The sequence below is a fragment of the Coregonus clupeaformis genome, unplaced genomic scaffold, assembly GCF_020615455.1.
Source record: "Coregonus clupeaformis isolate EN_2021a unplaced genomic scaffold, ASM2061545v1 scaf0611, whole genome shotgun sequence".
Lineage (NCBI taxonomy): Eukaryota > Metazoa > Chordata > Actinopteri > Salmoniformes > Salmonidae > Coregonus > Coregonus clupeaformis.
This window is the reverse complement of record NW_025534066.1, coordinates 100,121-121,474: the sequence shown is the minus strand read 5'-3', so window position 1 is coordinate 121,474 and position 21,354 is coordinate 100,121. Positions and strand designations below refer to the sequence as shown.

Below are 21,354 nucleotides of genomic sequence, written 5' to 3'. Positions count from 1 at the left end.
CTCTCTATGTCCCCTATCCTCCCGGCCGGCTCGGTCCTCCACTCCTGCTCCGTGGCTTGACGACTCATTGCGAGCTCAGAGAACAGGGCTCCGGGCAGCCGAGCGGAAATGGAGGAAAACTAGACTCCCTGCCGGCCTGTCATATTTTCACTCCCTCCTCTCTACATTTTCTTCCTCTGTTTCTGCTGCTAAAGCCACTCTACATTTCAAGCCTCTGCCTCTAACCCTAGGAAGCTCTTTGCCACCTTCTCCTCCCTGCTGAATCCTCCTCCTCCTCCCCCTCCCTCCTCCCTCTCTGTGGATGACTTCGTCAACCATTTTGAAAAGAAGGTTGATGACATCCGATCCTCATTTATTAAGTAAAATGACACCGCTGGTCCTGCTCACACTGCCCTACCCTACGCTTTGACTTCTTTCTCCCCTCTCTCTCCAGATGAAATCTTGCGACTTGTGACGGCCGGCCGCCCAACAACCTGCCCGCTTGACCCTATCCCCTCCTCTCTTCTCCAGACCATGTCCGGAGACCTTCTCCCTTACCTCACTCATCAACTCATCCTTGTCCACTGGCTATGTCCCTTCTGTCTTCAAGAGAGCGAGAATTGCACCCCTTCTCAAAAAACCTACACTCGATCTCTCCGATGTCAACAACTACAGACCAGTATCCCTTCTTTCTTTTCTCTCCAAAACTCTTGAGCGTGCTGTCTTTAGCCAACTCTCTTGTTATCTCTCTCAGAATTACCTTCTTGATCCAAACCAGTCATTGGTCATTCAACTGAGCCTGATCTTCTCTGTGTCACGGAGGCTCTCCGCACTGCTAAAGCTAACTCTCTCTCCTCTGCTCTCATCCTTCTAGACCTATCTGCTGCCTTTGATACTGTGAACCATCAGATCCTCCTCTCCACCATCTCCGGCGCGGCTCACTCTTGGATTGAGTCCTACCTCACAGGTCGCTCCTACCAGGTGGCGTGGCGAGAATCTGTCTCCGCACCAAGTGCTCTCACCATTGGTGTGCCTCAGGGCTCAGTTCTAGGCCCTCTCCTATTCTCTCTATACACCAAGTCACTTGGCTCTGTCATATCCTCACATGGTCTCTCCTATCATTGCTACGCAGACGACACACAATTCATCTTCTCCTTTCCCCCTTCTGATAACCAGGTGGCGAATCGCATCTCTGCATGTCTGGCAGACATATCAGTGTGGATGACGGATCACCACCATCAAGCTGAACCTCGGCAAGATGGAGCTGCTCTTCCTCCCGGGGAAGGACTGCCCGCTCCATGATCTCGCCATCACGGTTGACAACTCTGTTGTGTCCTCGTCCCAGAGTGCAAAGAACCTTGGCGTGACCCTGGACAACACCCTGTCGTTCTCCGCTAACATCAAAGCGGTGACCCGATCATGTAGGTTCATGCTCTACAACATTTGCAGAGTACGACCCTACCTTACACAGGAAGCGGCACAGGTCCTAATCCAGGCACTTGTCATCTCTCGTCTGGATTACTGCAACTCGCTGTTGGCTGGGCTCCCTGCCTGTGCCATTAAACCCCTACAACTCATCCAGAACGCTGCTGCCCGTCTGGTGTTCAACCTTCCCAAGTTCTCTCACGTCACCCTGCTCCTCTGCACACTCCACTGGCTTCCAGTTGAAGCCCGCATCTGCTATAAGACCATGGTGCTAGCCTACGGAGCTGTGAGGGGAACGGCACCTCCGTACCTTCAGGCTCTGATCAGTCCCTACACCCAAACGAGGGCATTGTGTTCATCCACCTCTGGCCTGCTGGCCCCCCTACCTCTGCGGAAGCACAGTTCCCGCTCAGCCCAGTCAAAACTGTTCGCTGCTCTGGCACCCCAATTGTGGAACAAGCTTCCTCACGACGCCAGGACAGCGGAGTCACTCACCACCTTCTGGAGACACTTGAAACCCCACCTCTTTAAGGAATACCTGGGATAGGATAAAAGTAATCCTTCTACCCTCCCCCTACCCCACCCCCCCCATTTTTTGGGGGATATATTGTAAAGTGATTGTCCCACTGGCTATCATAAGGTGAATGCACCAATTTGTAAGTCACTCTGGATAAGAGCATCTGCTAAATGACAAAAATGTATATGTAAATGTATACAAAATGGTGTCGTCCGCATAGAGGTGGATCAGAGCTTCACCAGCAGCAAGAGCAACATCATTGATATACACAGAGAATAGAGTCGGACCGAGAATTGAATCCTCTGGCACCCCCATAGAGATGGCCAGAGGTCCAGACAACAGGCCCTCCGATTTGACACATTGAACTCTATCTGAGAAGTAGTTGGTGAACCAGGTGAGGCAGTCATTAGTGAAACCAAGGCTATTTAGTCTGCCAATAAGAATGTGGTGGTTGACAGAGTCGAAAGCCTTGGCCAGGTCGATGAAGACGGCTGCGCAGTACTGTCTTTTATCGATCGCGGTTATAATATCATTTAGGACCTTGAGCGTGGCTGAGGTGCACCCATGACCAGCTCGGAAACCGGATTGCATAGCGGAGAAGGTACGGTGGGATTCGAAATGGTCGGTGATCTGTTTTTTTTTCTCTTTTTTTTCTTTTTTTTCTGGGGGGAATGGATCAGCTTAATATTGCCGATAGATTGTATCTTCTATCAATGTAATTGTCTGCATCACTTCCAATCCCCCATGTTTTTTTATATTTTTTTATATTTTTATATATATACTCCCCTTTATTACTTTTCAACCCCACCATCCTTTCCCTACTTGGAGTAAATTAGTGAACAACAATGCCCAGGCCTCTACTTCCGGTCTATACTTACTATCTACACCTTATGGACAGAGTTAATTTTACAATAATTCTATTATATATATATATATATATTATTTTTTTTATTTTTAATTTTTTTTGCTCCTGAACTTCTTCTACTCTCAACCTCTCCGATCATTTTCATGATGTCCATCCGGTTTGCTTCTATATGCCATATCTTTCTAACTGTGCTCTTTCCCAAAAGCTCCCAACATACAACCTACAGTGGGGAAAAAAAGTATTTAGTCAGCCACCAATTGTGCAAGTTCTCCCACTTAAAAAGATGAGAGAGGCCTGTAATTTTCATCATAGGTACAAGTCAACTAGGACAGACAAAATGAGGAAAAAAAATCCAGAAAATCACATTGTAGGATTTTTTATGAATTTATTTGCAAATTATGGTGGAAAATAAGTATTTGGTCAATAACAAAAAGTTTCTCAATACTTTGTTATATACCCTTTGTTGGCAATGACACAGGTCAAATGTTTTCTGTAAGTCTTCACAAGGTTGTCACACACTGTTGCTGGTATTTTGGCCCATTCCTCCATGCAGATCTCCTCTAGAGCAGTGATGTTTTGGGGCTGTCGCTGGGCAACACAGACTTTCAACTCCCTCCAAATATTTTCTATGGGGTTGAGATCTGGAGACTGGCTAGGCCACTCCAGGACCTTGAAATGCTTCATGCGAAAGCCACTCCTTCGTTGCCCGGGCGGTGTGTTTGGGATCATTGTCATGCTGAAAGACCCAGCCACGTTTCATCTTCAATGCCCTTGCTGACGGAAGGAGGTTTTCACTCAAAATCTCACGATACATGGCCCCATTCATTCTTTCCTTTACACGGATCAGTCGTCCTGGTCCCTTTGCAGAAAAACAGCCCCAAAGCATGATGTTTCCACCCCCATGCTTCACAGTAGGTATGGTGTTCTTTGGATGCAACTCAGCATTCTTTGTCCTCCAAACACGACGAGTTGAGTTTTTACCAAAAAGTTATATTTTGGTTTCATATGACATTCTCCCAATCCTCTTCTGGATCATCCAAATGCACTCTAGCAAACTTCAGACGGGCCTGGACATGTACTGTCTTAAGCAGGGGGACACATCTGTGTTACTGATGGTAGGCTTTGTTACTTTGGTCCCAGCTCTCTGCAGGTCATTCACTAGGTCCCCCCGTGTGGTTCTGGAATTTTTGCTCACCGTTCTTGTGATCATTTTGACCCCACGGGGTGAGATCTTGCGTGGAGCCCCAGATCGAGGGAGATTATCAGTGGTCTTGTATGTCTTCCATTTCCTAATAATTGCTCCCACAGTTGATTTCTTCAAACCAAGCTGCTTACCTATTGCAGATTCAGTCTTCCCAGCCTGGTGCAGGTCTACAATTGTGTTTCTGGTGTCCTTTGACAGCTCTTTGGTCTTGGCCAAAGTGGAGTTTGAAGTGTGACTGTTTGAGGTTGTGGACAGGTGTCTTTTATACTGATAACAAGTTCAAACAGGTGCCATTAATACAGGTAACGAGTGGAGGACAGAGGAGCCTCTTAAAGAAGAAGTTACAGGTCTGTGAGAGCCAGAAATCTTGCTTGTTTGTAGGTGACCAAATACTTATTTTCCACCATAATTTCCAAATAAATTCATTAAAAATCCTACAATGTGATTTTCTGGATTTTTTTTTCTCAATTTGTCTGTCATAGTTGACGTGTACCTATGATGAAAATTACAGGCCTCTCTCATCTTTTTAAGTGGGAGAACTTGCACAATTGGTGGCTGACTAAATACTTTTTCCCCCCACTGTATATATATATATATATATATATATATATATACATATATACATACACCTATATACACACATACATACATACACACATAAACACACATACATATATACATTCTCAGCAGAAAAAAAATCAAATTCTGGGTTGTTTTTGAATACCGTCAACTCCCATTGTTCTCTCCACTGTGAGAACGCAAATCCGAGGTTCACTCTCGTCTTTGCCCGGGCTCTATCGCTTTCCCTTTTTGCCTGTCTGCTCTCCAAAGTTCACTGTTTCTTTGCCTTAGATGGAGAAATAGCTGCTGCTGCTGGGTCAGTTTGTTTGCCCCTCGCGTCTGCCATGTCTGTAAGCTAGCAACTTCCGCTAGCTAAGTGTTCGCAATGGGCTCAGCTAGCTAGCTATCATAACGCTATCCATTAGAATATGGTACAGCCTTCTCACTGACTGAAACACGTCACACATTGTGCGCACCACAAAATCAGGCGGGGAATTCCGACCTGACCAGGTAAATTAAAACCAATGAATACAGTAGTTCTCAGGCAGGCTAGAGGCGCAACATTGGTACTGTTGCATCACATTGGATGACCACTAGCAACTTATTGGAGCATTTGAACATCGGAAAAAATACAAAAAGTTACATATTGCAGCTTTAATTGTTGGTTACAGACATAACGTTGAAATATGTTTATGTACGATTGGTTTTGTCACTTTACATTAACTTAACTTTCAATCCAAGATCTACTTGGAGAAGTAGATGTACTCAAGTAAACAGCAACGGACATGTTAGTTGTTTTCTATTTTGATGTAATTTAAAATATATATAAATAATAATCGGCATACAAATGCTCACATTTTGATAAAGTAGGTCAAACTACAAATTGTTTTTCTGTCAACGCCAGGCTTTCTGCAACAGCTTTTTTATTGCTTGTTCTGCACAACAACAAACAATTAGGTGAGTACTGAACAAACCCCTAAGTTCTACACTCAACAGGGTATTAAAAGATTCACTGACGACATGACTGTAACTCTAGTGGCTGGTATTCTGGATTCCAGCCTGTGGGTATCTGTGAATTTGCCCCCATACAAAAAGGAATGGAAAGTGTACTGGGTTCAGAAGTAAACGAACACGACACAGAATGAGCTGCCAACACAACGTAAAGAAGGTAACCTTGTTGATAAACTTGACTCTTTTTTCATGCATTTAATAAACACCTCTTTGATTTACAATGATTGTAACACAACACTCAACATAAGAAACAACTCGCCACAATAAAACCTGACCCAGACGCAGCAAGAGTCTGACCTAGCACAGGAGGACTACAAGCCTAAACACTGGACTTGGGACTACTCACAGTTTTCATTGAACACAGTCAGTCAACATCACTCTATTGTAATATTTACGAATTGTATGATTTACACGTTTCCTGAATTTTGGAATTCCTCGCTATTACTCCCAAGAGTTCCAGCTATTTTTTTTTGTTGTTCAGTGATATCTGTCCCTCATCAAAAAACTAGGCCAGCTCCCCCTCAGGAGCAATCTGAGCTATGAAGGGGGAGAGGAAAAGTTGGCGCACCACACTGTGGATATCACGTGAAGCCTCCAGAAATATCCTGCACAGCTAGAGCAGAAGCCCAGGCTCAGAGCCCTCCACTGACAGAGGAGTGGAGAAGTCTTAGTGGGGGAAAGAGAGACAACCAGAGAGGAAAAAAACGTGTACAACTTTTTTTGCCTTTGGAGAACAGTAAGAGCTTGGGAGAAAGGTAAGACAAATATTGGACTATAAATTGTGCTTTCCTGTATTAAAATGTTGATTCTATTCTTCTAAGCCATTTACTTTATGTTCGTCTTCTTATCTTTTATTATTACTTATTGTTGTTGCATTGTCGAGAAGGAACCTGCAAGTAAGCATTTCGTTGGACGGAGTATACCATGTATATCCCATACTTACGAAGGGCAAATCTGAACAGTTGAAACTGGATTTTAAAGAGCTGATTGACTCTCTGCTAGACAATAATAAAAGACCCATCATATCTGTCCCTGTGCCCTCTCTGAATCGTGGCACTGAACGCTTTAGCAGGATTCTTTCTCTTCAAAACTGGCTACCTGATTATTGCAGCTCAATGGGTGTAACTTTTGTTGACAATTTTATAAGGAAGATGGGATCCACCAAAATCGTTTTGGTTCCTGGATCCTTTCACAGCATTATAAGGCTGCAGTGAGACAATGACTTATCAATGACCCAAGCCCAGCTCAGTTAATCCCTACCATTGTGACGCTGAGTTGTCATAATGCTTCAGCAAATGCACATTATACCAGGGAAATTGTAGACACAATGTAAGTAACCTAAGTTATGTCCCTCTAACTGCCCTGAATGCCTCTGCTGATGCTACAGCTATTGTATGCAGTAATAATGTGCCTATGAACAAGATTTATACTGTTAGCACTGAGGCGGTGTGCCCTAGTAGGAAGTTCACTGTGTGCAGCTCACCCTGCACTAACATAAATAACATTAACATATCTACTTCTGCTAAGCTTCCCAGTAAAGCAATGAAAACAAGTAAGCATCCCAGAAGAAAAAAGTGCTCAAAATAGCGCACGCTAACATATGTAGTTTAAGAGAAAAAGGTTAATGAAATCAATAATTTGCTAGTAACAGATAAATGTCATATTCTGACTATCTCTGAAACTAACTTAGATAATACATTTGATGACAGTGGTAGCATTACAAAGTTAGAACATTTACAGAGAAGACAGAAATGCCAATGGTGGAGGAGTTGCTGTTTATATTGAGAACCACATTCCTGTAAAGCTTAGAGAGGATCTCATGTTAAATATTGTTGAAGTAATATGGCTACAGGTTCATCTGCCTCACCTAAAGCCCATTATTGTGGGAAGCTGCTATAGACCACCAAATGCTAACAGTCAGTATCTGGATAACGTGTGAAATGCTTGATAATGTATGTGATATCAACAGAGAGGTATATTTTCTGGGTGATTTAAATATTGACTGGTTTTCATCAAGCTGCCCACTCAAGAAAAAGCTTCAAACTGTAACCAGTGCCTGCAACCTGGTTCTGGTTATCAGTCAGCCTACCAGGGTAGTTACAAACAGCACAGGCATGAAATCATCAACATGTATTGATCACATCTTTACTAATGCTGCAGAAATGTGCTTTAAAGCAGTATCCAAATCCATCAGATGTCGTGATCACAATATAGTAGCCATATCTAGGGAAACCAAAGTTCCACAGGCTGGGCCTAATATAGTGTATAAGAGGTCATACAATACATTTTGTAGTGATTCCTATGTTGTTGATGTAAATAATATTTGTTGGTCCATGGTGTGTAATGAGGAGCAAACAGACACTGCACTTGACACATTTATGAAATTGTTTATTCCAGTTACTAATAAGCATGCACCCATCAAGAAAATAACTGTAAAAACTGTTAAATCCCCGTGGATTGATGAGGAATTGATCAATTGTATGGTTGAGAGGGATGAGGCAAAAGGAATGGCAAATAAGTCTGGCTGCGCAACCGATTGGCAAACGTATTGCAAATTGAGAAATCATGTGACTAAACTGAATAAAAAGAAGAAGAAACTACAATATGAAACAAAGATAAATGACATAAACAATGATAGTAAAAAGCTTTGAAGCACCTTAAATTATATTTTGGGAAAAAGAGCTAACTCATCTCCATCATTCATTGAATCAGATGGCTCATTCATCACAAACCGTCTGATATTGCCAACTGCCACATTTTCAATTTCAGCATACTAGAAAGTGTGTGCCCCCAGGCCAAGAGGGAAGCAAAATGTATTTTGCTACTCAAGAATAATAAGCCCCCTTTACTGGCTCAAATAGCCGACCAATCAGCCTGTTACCAACCCTTAGTAAACTTTTGGAGAAAAAAATGTTTGACCAGATACAATGCTATTTTACAGAAAACAAATTGACAACAGACTTTCAGCACGCTTACAGGGAAGGACATTCAACAAGCACAGCACTTACACAAATGGCTGGTGATTGGCTGAGAGAAATTGATGATAAAAAGATCATGGGGGCTGTTTTTTTAGACTTCAGTGCAGCTTTTGACATTATCGATCACAGTCTGCTGCTGGAAAAACGTTTGTGTTATGGCTTTACTCCACCTGCTATATTGTGGATACAGAGTTACCTGTCTAACAGAACACAGAGTGTGTTCTTTAATGGATGCCTCTCCAACATAATCCTGATAGTATCAGGAATTCCTCAGGGCATCTGTCTAGGCCCCCTTTTTCAATTTTTACTAACGACATGCCACTGGCTTTGAGTAAAGCCAGTGTGTCTATGTATGCGAATGACTCAACACTATACACGTCAGCTACTACAGCGATTGAAATGACTGCAACACTTAACAAAGAGCTGCAGTTAGTTTCAGAGCGGGTGGCAAGGAATAAGTTAGTCCTAAATATTTCTAAATCTAAAAGCATTGTATTGGTGACAAATCATTCACTAAACCTTAAACCTCAACTAAATCTTGTAATTAATCATGCAGAAATTGAGCAAGTTGAGGTGACTAAACTGCTTGTAGTAACCCTAGATTGTAAACTGTCATTGTTAAAACATATTGATACAACAGTAGCTAAGATGGGGAGAAGTCTGTCCATGAAAAAGTGCTGCTCTACCTTCTTAACAGCACTATCAACAAGGCAGGTCCTACAGGCCCTAGTATTGTCACACCTAGACAACTGTTCAGTCGTGTGGTCAGGTGCCACAAAAAGGAACTTAGGAAAATTACAATTGGCCCAGAACAGGGCTGCACGGCCCTTGGATGTACACAGAGAGCTAACATCAATGCATGTCAATCTCTCCTGGCTCAAAATGGAGGAAAGATTGACTGCATCACTACTTGTATTTATGAGAGGTATTGACATGTTGAATGCACCGAGATGTCTGTTTGAACTACTGGTGCACAGCTCGGAAACCTATGCATACCCCACAAGAAATGCCACAAGAGGTCTCTTCACAGTCCCCAAGTCCATAACAGACTATGGGAGGCGCACAGTACTACATAGAGCCATGACTACATGGAACTCTATTCCACATAAAGTAACTGATGCAAGCAGTAAAATTAGATTTAAAAAAACTGATAAAAATACATTATGGAACAGCGGGGACTGTGAAGTAACGCAAATATCGGCAAAGACACATGCATACACACACACGATAACGTACGCACTATACACACGTACACATGGATTTTGTATTGTAGATATGTGGTAGTGGTGGAGTAGGGGCCTGAGGGCACACAGTGTGTTGTGAAATCTGTGATTGTATTGTACTACCTTAATTTTGCTGGACCCCAGGAAGAGCAGCTAATGGGCATCCATAATAAATACAAATACAAATACTTACATTTACATTTACGTCATTTAGCAGACGCTCTTATCCAGAGCGACTTACAAATTGGTGCATTCACCCTATAGCCAGTGGGATAACCACTTTACAATTTTTTTTTTTTTTTTTTTTTGGGGGTGGGGTAGAAGGATTACTTTATCCTATCCCAGGTATTCCTTAAAGAGGTGGGGTTTCAAATGTCTCCGGAAGGTGGTGAGTGACTCCGCTGTCCTGGCGTCGTGAGGGAGCTTGTTCCACCATTGGGGTGCCAGAGCAGCGAACAGTTTTGACTGGGCTGAGCGGGAACTATGCTTCCGCAGAGGAAGGGGAGCCAGCAGGCCAGAGGTGGATGAACGCAATGCCCTCGTTTGGGTGTAGGGACTGATCAGAGCCTGAAGGTACGGAGGTGCCGTTCCCCTCACTGCTCCATAGGCAAGCACCATGGTCTTGTAACGGATGTGAGCTTCAACTGGAAACCAGTGGAGTGTGCGGAGGAGGGGGGTGACGTGAGAGAACTTGGGAAGGTTGAACACCAGACGGGCTGCGGCATTCTGGATGAGTTGTAGGGGTTTAATGGCACAGGCAGGGAGCCCAGCCATCAGCGAGTTGCAGTAATCCAGACGGGAGATGACAAGTGCCTGGATTAGGACCTGTGCCGCTTCCTGTGTAAGGCAGGGTCGTACTCTCCGAATGTTGTAGAGCATGAACCTGCAGGATCGGGTCACCGCCTTGATGTTAGCGGAGAACGACAGGGTGTTGTCCAGGGTCACGCCAAGGCTCTTCGCACTCTGGGAGGAGGACACAACGGAGTTGTCAACCGTGATGGCGAGATCACGGAACGGGCAGTCCTTCCCCGGGAGGAAGAGCAGCTCCGTCTTGCCAGGGTTCAGCTTGAGGTGGTGATCCGTTATCCATACTGATATGTCTGCCAGACATGCAGAGATGCGATTCGCCACCTTGTTATCAGAAGGGGGAAAGGAGAAGATTAGTTGTGTATCGTCAGCGTAGCAATGATAGGAGAGGCCATGTGAGGATATGACAGAGCCAAGTGACTTGGTGTATAGGGAGAAAAGGAGAGGGCCTAGAACTGAGCCCTGGGGGACACCAGTGGTGAGAGCACGTGGTGCGGAGACAGCTTCTCGCCACGCCACTTGGTAGGAGCGACCGGTCAGGTAGGACGCAATCCAGGAGTGAGCCGCGCCGGAGATGCCCAGCTCGGAGAGGGTGGAGAGGAGGATCTGATGGTTCACAGTATCAAAGGCAGCAGACAGGTCTAGAAGGACAAGAGCAGAGGAGAGAGAGTTAGCTTTAGCAGTGCGGAGAGCCTCCGTGACACAGAGAAGAGCAGTCTCAGTTGAATGACCAGTCCTGAAACCTGACTGGTTCGGATCAAGAAGGTCATTCTGAGAGAGATAGCAAGAGAGTTGGCTAAAGACGGCACGCTCAATAGTTTTGGAAAGAAAAGAAAGAAGGGATACTGGTCTGTAGTTGTTGACATCAGTGGGATCGAGTGTTGGTTTTTTTGAGAAGGGGAGCAACTCTCGCTCTCTTGAAGACGGAAGGGACATAGCCAGCGGTCAAGGATGAGTTGATCAGCGAGGTGAGGTAGGGGAGAAGGTCACCGGAGATGGTCTGGAGAAGAGAGGAGGGGATGGGGTCAAGCGGGCAGGTTGTTGGGCGGCCTGCAGTCACTAGTCGCAAGATTTTATCTGGAGAGAGAGGGAGAAAGAAGTCAAAGCATAGGGTAGGGCAGTGTGAGCAGGACCAGCAGTGTCATTAGACATAACAAACGAGGATCGGATGTCGTCAACCTTCTTTTCAAAGTGGTTGACGAAGTCATCCACAGAGAGGGAGGAGGGGGGGGTGGGGGGGAGGATTCAGCAGTGAGGAGAATGTGGCAAAGAGCTTCCTAGGGTTAGAGGCAGATGCTTGGAATTTAGAGTGGTAGAAAGTGGCCTTAGCAGCAGAAACAGATGAAGAAAATGTAGAGAGGAGGGAGTGAAAAGATGCCAGGTCGGCAGGGAGTTTAGTTTTCTTCCATTTCCGCTCAGCTGCCCGGAGCTCTGTTCTGTGAGCTCGCAATGAGTCATCAAGCCACGGAGCTGGAGGGGAGGACCGAGCCGGCCGGGAGGATAGGGGACACAGGGAGTCAAAGGATGCAGAAAGGGAGGAGAGGAGGGTTGAGGAGGCAGAATCAGGAGATTGGAGGGAGAAGGATTGAGCAGAGGGAAGAGATGATAGGATGGAAGAGGAGAGAGTAGTGGGAGAGAGAGAGCGAAGGTTGCGGCGGCGCGTTACCATCTGTGTAGGGGCAGAGTGAGTAGTGTTGGAGGAGAGCGAGAGAGAAAAGGATACAAAGTAGTGGTCGGAGACATGGAGGGGAGTTGCAGTGAGATTAGTAGAAGAGCAACATCTAGTAAAGATGAAGTCAAGCGTATTGCCTGCCTTGTGAGTAGGGGGGACGGTGAGAGGGTGAGGTCAAAAGAGGAGAGGAGTGGAAAGAAGGAGGCAGAGAGAAATGAGTCAAATGTAGACGTAGGGAGGTTGAAATCCCCCAAAACTGTGAAGGGTGAGCCATCCTCAGGAACGGAACTTATCAAGGCGTCAAGCTCATTGATGAACTCTCCAAGGGAACCTGGAGGGCGATAGATGACAAGGATATTAAGCTTAAATGGGCTAGTGACTGTGACAGCGTGGAATTCAAATGAGGAGACAGATGGGTTAGGGGAAAAATTGAGAATGACCACTTGGGAGAGATGAGGATTCCTGTGCCACCACCCCTCTGACCAGATGCTCTCGGGGTATGCGAGAACACATGGTCAGATGAGGAGAGAGCAGTAGGAGTAGCAGTGTTTTCAGTGGTAATCCATGTTTCCGTCAGCGCCAGGAAGTCGAGGGACTGGAGGGTAGCATAGGCTGGGATGAAGTCAGCCTTGTTAGCAGCAGAACGGCAGTTCCAGAGGCTGCCTGAGACCTGGATCTCCAGGTGTGTGGTGCGTGCAGGGACCACCAGGTTAGAGAGGCAGCAGCCACGCGGTGTGAGGCGTTTGTGTAGCCTGTGCGGAGAGGAGAGAACAGGGATAGGCAGAGGCATAGTTGACAGGCTGTAGCAGATGGCTACAATAATGCAGAGGAGATCGGAATGAAATGAACTAAACATCTGGGAAAGGAGAGAGCAGGGCCTCCCTCACCAAAAAAATATAACTCTCCCAACTTCCACCTCAGAAACTATAATTGTTTCACTGAACCACCCGAATAAAACTCTACCAACTTCCACTTTAGAAATTAGAATTGTTGTAAACTACAGCGGTTCAATGTTTCAAGGAATAGACTCAACTTACTTTATTCAGCTAGCTAACTATGACGCCATAGCTAACTAGCATGCTAGTATCCAATAACACACAGTTTAGCACCAATACTTGGTTACAACAAACTACCAATAGTGTGTTAACACACTAAACAGATAATATGTGTCCGTGTCTAGTTCTTTCATAACGCAGCAATAATTAAACGTTGGCTAGCTAGCACAAAGATATTGTATTTAGCTACTACAGTACAGCTAGCTGGTAGTGTTGGCTAGCTAGCAATGGCTGCTGTGTTGACTTTGTTTGAAAAACGGCGTCGCTGCGAACGAATGTAGCTGGCTAAAAGGATATAGTATTTAGTTGCTACCGTTGCTAATAGCTACTCGACAGCTAGTCCAGGAGGTGAGTTAGCTAGCTAGCTTCGTGCTACACCCGGCACTGCCGAATACAAAAGTAACCTACAATAACTACATACAACAACTACCCACAACAGCCCACGATGCCTACCTATAATACCTAATAATATACAGCCCACGATGCCTACCTATAATACCTAACTACAATCTAAATACATAGTTTAAGCCTTACTAGACAAAGCCCAAGCAATGTATAAAGCCAAACTTTCCCGACGCCAGCTGTCTGGGTGGCAGACTGCAATCAGTAGCTGTAATTAAGTACAGCAGCTACCAACCACCTAACGTTAATGCCTCGGATAATGAGGTTAGAAAAACAGCTGAATGGTAGGCAGCTAGCTGGCTCAATCACAGGTACTCTTAAGCGTGAAATAACATTGGAAACAACTAACCACAGTTGCTAAAAGTTACCAGTAGCTACCCGCTAGCTAGCTAGCTTTGTTGGTCCAAGTAGTGGGTTAGCTAGCCTCGTGCTTCGCCGGGGTCCGCCGAATACAATACTTACCTACAATAATGACCTACAATAACCTACAATAACCTACAATAACTACCTAAGTAAACTACCTATAATACCTAACTACAATACCTACCTACAATCTAAATACATGGTTTAAGCTTTACTCAACACCATATACAGTGGGGAAAAAAAGTATTTAGTCAGCCACCAATTGTGCAAGTTCTCCCACTTAAAAAGATGAGAGAGGCCTGTAATTTTCATCATAGGTACACGTCAACTATGACAGACAAATTGAGAAAAAAAATCCAGAAAATCACATTGTAGGATTTTTAATGAATTTATTTGCAAATTATGGTGGAAAATAAGTATTTGGTCAATAACAAAAGTTTCTCAATACTTTGTTATATACCCTTTGTTGGCAATGACACAGGTCAAACGTTTTCTGTAAGTCTTCACAAGGTTTTCACACACTGTTGCTGGTATTTTGGCCCATTCCTCCATGCAGATCTCCTCTAGAGCAGTGATGTTTTGGGGCTGTCGCTGGGCAACACAGACTTTCAACTCCCTCCAAAGATTTTCTATGGGGTTGAGATCTGGAGACTGGCTAGGCCACTCCAGGACCTTGAAATGCTTCTTACGAAGCCACTCCTTCGTTGCCCGGGCGGTGTGTTTGGGATCATTGTCATGCTGAAAGACCCAGCCACGTTTCATCTTCAATGCCCTTGCTGATGGAAGGAGGTTTTCACTCAAAATCTCACGATACATGGCCCCATTCATTCTTTCCTTTACATGGATCAGTCGTCCTGGTCCCTTTGCAGAAAAACAGCCCCAAAGCATGATGTTTCCACCCCCATGCTTCACAGTAGGTATGGTGTTCTTTGGATGCAACTCAGCATTCTTTGTCCTCCAAACACGACGAGTTGAGTTTTTACCAAAAAGTTCTATTTTGGTTTCATCTGACCATATGACATTCTCCCAATCCTCTTCTGGATCATCCAAATGCACTCTAGCAAACTTCAGACGGGCCTGGACATGTACTGACTTAAGCAGGGGGACACGTCTGGCACTGCAGGATTTGAGCCCTGGCGGCGTAGTGTGTTACTGATGGTAGGCTTTGTTACTTTGGTCCCAGCTCTCTGCAGGTCATTCTCTAGGTCCCCCCGTGTGGTTCTGGGATTTTTGTGATCATTTTGACCCCACGGGGTGAGATCTTGCGTGGAGCCCCAGATCGAGGGAGATTATCAGTGGTCTTGTATGTCTTCCATTTCCTAATAATTGCTCCCACAGTTGATTTCTTCAAACCAAGCTGCTTACCTATTGCAGATTCAGTCTTCCCAGCCTGGTGCAGGTCTACAATTTTGTTTCTGGTGTCCTTTGACAGCTCTTTGGTCTTGACCATAGTGGAGTTTGGAGTGTGACTGTTTGAGGTTGTGGACAGGTGTCTTTTATACTGATAACAAGTTCAAACAGGTGCCATTAATACAGGTAACGAGTGGAGGACAGAGGAGCCTCTTAAAGAAGAAGTTACAGGTCTGTGAGAGCCAGATATCTTGCTTGTTTGTAGGTGACCAAATACTTATTTTCCACCATAATTTGCAAATATATTCATTAAAAATCCTACTATGTGATTTTCTGGATTTTTTTTCCTCAATTTGTCTGTCATAGTTGACGTGTACCTATGATGAAAATTACAGGCCTCTCATCTTTTTAAGTGGGAGAACTTGCACAATTGGTGGCTGACTAAATACTTTTTTCCCCCACTGTAAGAAGCCAAGCTTACCTCCTGCTAGAGAAAACACAACCTCTCCCGACAACCTCTCCCAATACTTCCGACTAATGAAACTTGAAACATATTTTCTTTTGTTATTTGTGCACTTTATGAAAAAATATTTAGATTTAAGATTTTCCTACATGTAGCGGTGTGAATGCGCCTTTTTAAATTATTATACGTAGTACGGTGCATGAGTTATTTCACAAATCACTTTAATGATTTGAATTTAAGATGACAAAACTAACATACTATAATCCCAGCATTACCAAACCTGAATAAAACACCCCAAAAAATGTATTATTCAGATCAACCATTACGAATACGAGTATGGCCATGTCGGCACACCCCTAACAAGAATGTCATATTCGTAATTCGTAATCATGTCCATAAATTGACAGTTGATAGTCAGTTTGGATGATATACATTTTTTTCCGATCACGGGTATTTTTTATATGACTAAGTAGATGGCAAAATACCTCCCTGCACTTTCTCACTGCAAAAAAGCTGCAGATTAGGAGCAGCGCGTGGAAGGGTGTGTGTGTGTCTGTGTGTGTCCTCAATTTGTAGCAGGCAGACAAGTTTGCTGTCACTTAGTCAGAATGCACATCAGCATTAAACTTTTTTTCCTACCCTTGCCCCGCTTGTTAGATAGTATGCACATTGATAGCTTGATAGCAAAAGTCCTCGACATGTGATTTATCATAGTAGCAGGCAGTAGCAATCTAAATGATCAGACCGAAAACATGCAAGGAATACTGATCTGGTGAAATTATGAAGCGAGTCGACAGGAGAAATACAGCTTCACTCTATCCAATCATAGCAGCAGGATCAACGTACAGCCCACCCTTCTCTTTACAGACAGCCAGTTGAGTTATTTAGACTACATAGAACCTCGCACATGACCCGACTGACATTAGAAAGATGAGTGCTGGCACCCGAAAATCACTTTTTTTCTATGACGGATAATTACAAAAAATACTCGGATCATAATCATATCCAGAAAATTGCCCATATCTGTTACGAAACTTACTTTGTCCGACTACTCGTCACGTCCCTAATTCTTGTGTACAGGAAAAATGCACCAAATTATTTTTTTATCTTCAACATAGAAATGCTACCAAAAATAATTTACTGAAATTGGTTAAAAATGACGGAGTCACCCATGATTCACTAAATTATATTTTGAAGGAGGAGGCAAAGTACTTTAAGCATATGTTTTCGTTTCAGTCGCCTCCATCTCCTCTAACTGAAGCTAATTGTATGGATTTTTTTCTATTGATAATGTAAAATTAACAGCCATACAGAAAGACTCATGTGAAGGCGAAATTACAGAGGAGGAACTTCTGGATGCAATTAAAGACTTTAAGTCCGGGAAAACTCTAGGGTTGGATGGCATACCAGTTGAGGTATACCTAACCATTTTTGATATACTCAGAGGACTGTTATTAACATGTTTTAACCACTCCTATGTAAATGGTAGATTATCAGACACTCAAGAGAAGGTCTGATTTCATTATTACTGAAACAGGATACAAGTGGGAAATATAAAGATTCAGTCCATTTAAGATATTGGAGGCCCCTTACACTTCAGTGTTGTGATGCAAAATTTCTAGCAAAATGTATAGCGCACAGAATTAGAAAGGTATTGTCGGACATTATCCATTTTAATCAGACAGGTTTTTTACATGGTCGATACATTGGAGATAATATAAGGAAACAATAGAACACTATGAAAAATCTGAGAAACCAGGCCTGCGATTCATAGCTGACTTTGAAAAGGCTTTTGATAAAGTACGACTGGAGTTTATACTGTATGTGCAGGTGTTGTTACACATGGTCTGCCACCCCGAGGACAATCAGCTGTCCGTCCTGTCTCACTGTAGCGCTGTCTTAGGCTTTTCACAGTACGGACATTGCAATTTATTGCCCTGGCCACATCTGCAGTCCTCATGCCTCCTTGCAGCATGCCTAAGGCACGTTCACGCAGATGAGCAGGGACCCTGGGCATCTTTCTTTTGGTGTTTTTCAGAGTCTGTAGAAAGGCCTCTCTACTCTCTAGTGTCCTACGTTTTCATAACTGTGACCTTAATTGCCTACCATCTGTAAGCTGTTAGTGTCTTAACGACCGTTCCACAGGTGCATGTTCATTAATTGTTTATGGTTCATTGAACAAGCATGGGAAACAGTGTTTAAACCCTTTACAATTAAGATCTGTTAAGTTATTGGGATTTTTACGAATTATCTTTGAAAGACAGGGTCCTGAAAAAGGGATGTTTCTTTTTCTGCTGAGTTTACATATTACCTCGACTAACCTGTACCCCCGCACATTGACTCAGTACCGGTATCCCCCGTATATAGCCTTGTTATTGTTATTTTATTGTGTTACTTTTTGTTTAACTTTTAACTTTAGTTTATTTAGAAAATATTTGCTTAACTCTATTTCTTGAACTGCGTTGTTGGTTAAGGTCTTGTAAGTAAGCATTTCACGGTAAGGTCTACACCTGTTGTATTCGGTGCATGTGACAAATACAATTAGATTTTATTTTATTTACATTGTACCTGTATGATAAAAGTCTGATACGGAAAAGAAATCACAATGCATTTAGATTAGATTTCATTATGCTGCCTGATTTTCGAACTCTGGTCGTCTAATCAAAAGGTGAACAATTGTGTGAAGGGTAGGAATGGGCGGATTTCTCCATCCCCTTCTTTGGCCATTGTATTGGGCAGTTCAATGGTGAGAAATGTCTCAGTCCCTGGAGAAAAGACGTTGTGCTATCCAGGAACACGAGTACAGGACATCAATAAGCTGATCCCAAAAAAGTGAAACCTGCATCAGGAAATTGAGTCTATTATAGTTCATGTGGGATTCAATGACATTATGAAGGGCAGCTCAGAACAGCTGAATATGGATTTTAAAGAACTGATTGGGTCTCTGCTTGACACCAACCGACTTCCCATAATATCTGGCCCTGTGCCCTCCCTAAATTGTGGCATTGAATGTTTCAGCAGACTTTTAGCCCTCCATAACTGGCTACCTGACTATTGCAGCTCTGTGGATGTAACAATTATTGACAATTTTGATACCTTCTGGAAACAAAGCTTGTTTTATAATGAGGATGGGATCCACCCAAATAATTTGGGCTCCTGGATCCTTTCACAGCATTATCAGGCTGTGTTGAGACAATGACTTATCAGTGACCCAAGCCCAGCTCAGTTAATCCCTACCATTGTGTCGCTGAGTTGTCATAATGGTTCAGCAAATGTACATTATCCCATGGACATTGGTAGACACAATGTAAGTAAGCTCATTTTTGTCCTTCTAACTGCCCTGAATGCCTCTGCTGATCATACAGCTATTGTATGCAGTAATCATGAATTGAAAAATTGGGGAATTGAAAAATTGTATGTTTGAGAGGGATGAGGCAAAAGGAATGGCAAATAAGTCTGGCTGTACAACCGATTGGCAAACGTACCGCGAATGAGAAATCATGTGATTAAACTGAATACAAAGAAGAAGAAACAATACTATGAAACAAAGATAAATTACACAAAGAATTATAGTAAAAAGCTTTGGAGCATCTTAAATGACATTTTAGGCAAAAAGGCAAAGTCAGCTCCATCGTTCATTGAACCAGATGGCTCATTCATCACAAAACCCACTGATATTGCTAATTACTTTAATGATTTTTTCATTGGCAAGATTAGAAAAAACTTAGGCATAACATTCCAGCAACAAACGCTGATACTACACATCCAAGTATATCTGACCAAATTATGAAAGACAAGCGTTATAATTTTGAATTCCGTAAAGTGAGTGTGGAAGAGGTGAAAAAAGTATCATTGTCTTCAACAATGACAAGCACTGGAGTCTGACAACTTGGATGGAAAATTACTGAGGATAATAGCGGACGATATTGCCACTCCTATTTGCCATATCTTCAATCTAAGCCTACTAGAACGTGTGTGCCCTCAGGCCAAGAGGGAAGCAAAAGTAATTTCGCTACCCAAGAATAGTAAAGCCCCCTTTACTGTCTCAAATAGCCGACCAATCAGCCTGTTACCAACCTTTAGTAAACTTTTGTGTTTTGTTTTTTTGACCAGATACAATGGCACCGGAGGGGATGGCTGCCATTTTACGGGCTCCGAACCAACTGTGCTATTTTTATTTATTTTTCGCATTGTTTGTAACTTATTTTGTACATGCTAAATGGCATATTAAATAAAGTTGCTGCTACCGTCTCTTATGACTGAAAAGAGCTTCTGGACATCAGAACAGCGATTACTCACCTCGACTGGACTAAGATTTTTTCTTTAATGAGTCTCTCCGGAGACCAAGCCAAAATCCCTGTCTTTTGCGTGAAGAAAAGGCGGAGATACAGAGGGAGAAGGTCGGGGTGCCTTGTTAGGATTCGTAGGCGAGTGAGTAAATCGGCATTACCATCGGTTCTATTGGCCAACGTGCAATCACTGGAAAACAAACTCGATGATCTACGGTTGAGACTATCTTACCAACGGGACACTAAAAATGGTAATATCTTATGTTTCACAGAGTCGTGGCTGAACGACGACATGGATAACATACAGCCGGCTGGGTTTTCCGTGCATCGGCAAGATAGAACGGCTGCCTCCGGTAAGACAAGGATGGCGGTCTGTGTCTATTTGTCAATAACAGCTGGTGCAAAAATCTAATATTAATGAAGTCTCAAGGTTTTGCACGCCTGAGGTAAAGTATCTCATGATAAGCTGTAGACAACACTATTTACCAAGAGAGTTTTCATTTATGTTTTTCGTAGCTGTCTATTTACCGCCAGAAACCGATGCTGGCACGAAGACCGCACTCAACAACCTGTATAAGGCCATAAGCAAAGAAGAAAATGCTCATCCAGAGGCGGCGCTCCTAGTGGCCAGGGACTTTAATGCAGGGAAACTTAAATCAGTTTGACCTTATTTCTACCAATATGTTACATGTGCAACCAGAGGAAAAAAAACTCTAGACCACCTTTACTCCACACACAGAGACGCGTACAAAGCTCTCCCTCGCCCTCCATTTGGCAAATCTGACCATAACTCTATCCTCCTGATTCCTGCTTAGTAGCAAAAACTAAAGCAGGAAGTACTAGTGACTCGCTCAATACGGAAGTGGTCATATGACGCAGATGCTAAGCTACAGGACTGTTTTGCTAGCACAGACTGGAATATGTTCCAGGATTCTTCCGATATCATTGAAGAGTACACCACATCAATCACTGGCTTCATCAATAAGTGCATCGATGACGTCGTCCCCACAATGACCGTACATACATACCAAAACCAGAAGCCATGGATTATAGGCAACAACCACACTAAGCTAAAGGGTAGAGCTGCCGCATTCAAGGAGCGGGACTCTAACCCGAACGCTTTTAAGAAATCTTGTTGGATGTGGCTGGACTTGCAAACTATTACAGACTACAAATGGAAGCACAGCCGC

The 21,354-nt window shown here is 43.5% G+C and overlaps 1 protein-coding gene across 6 annotated transcripts in view; it reads left to right on the top strand.

Annotated features, from left to right (window-relative positions):
- The first annotated feature begins 6,080 nt into the window (after window positions 1–6,080).
- LOC121549150 (ankyrin repeat and SOCS box protein 2) overlaps window positions 6,081–21,354 on the top strand; it is a 67,616-nt gene continuing 52,342 nt past the window's right edge. The window contains exon 1 of one of the 6 annotated variants that reach the window (XM_045216108.1): window positions 6,081–6,317. The gene's annotated coding sequence lies outside the window, so the exon portion shown is untranslated. Of the gene's footprint in view, window positions 6,318–20,477; window positions 20,518–21,354 lie in introns of those variants that run through there. The other 5 variants (XM_045216106.1, XM_045216105.1, XM_045216107.1 and 2 more) reach the window with 5 other exon arrangements.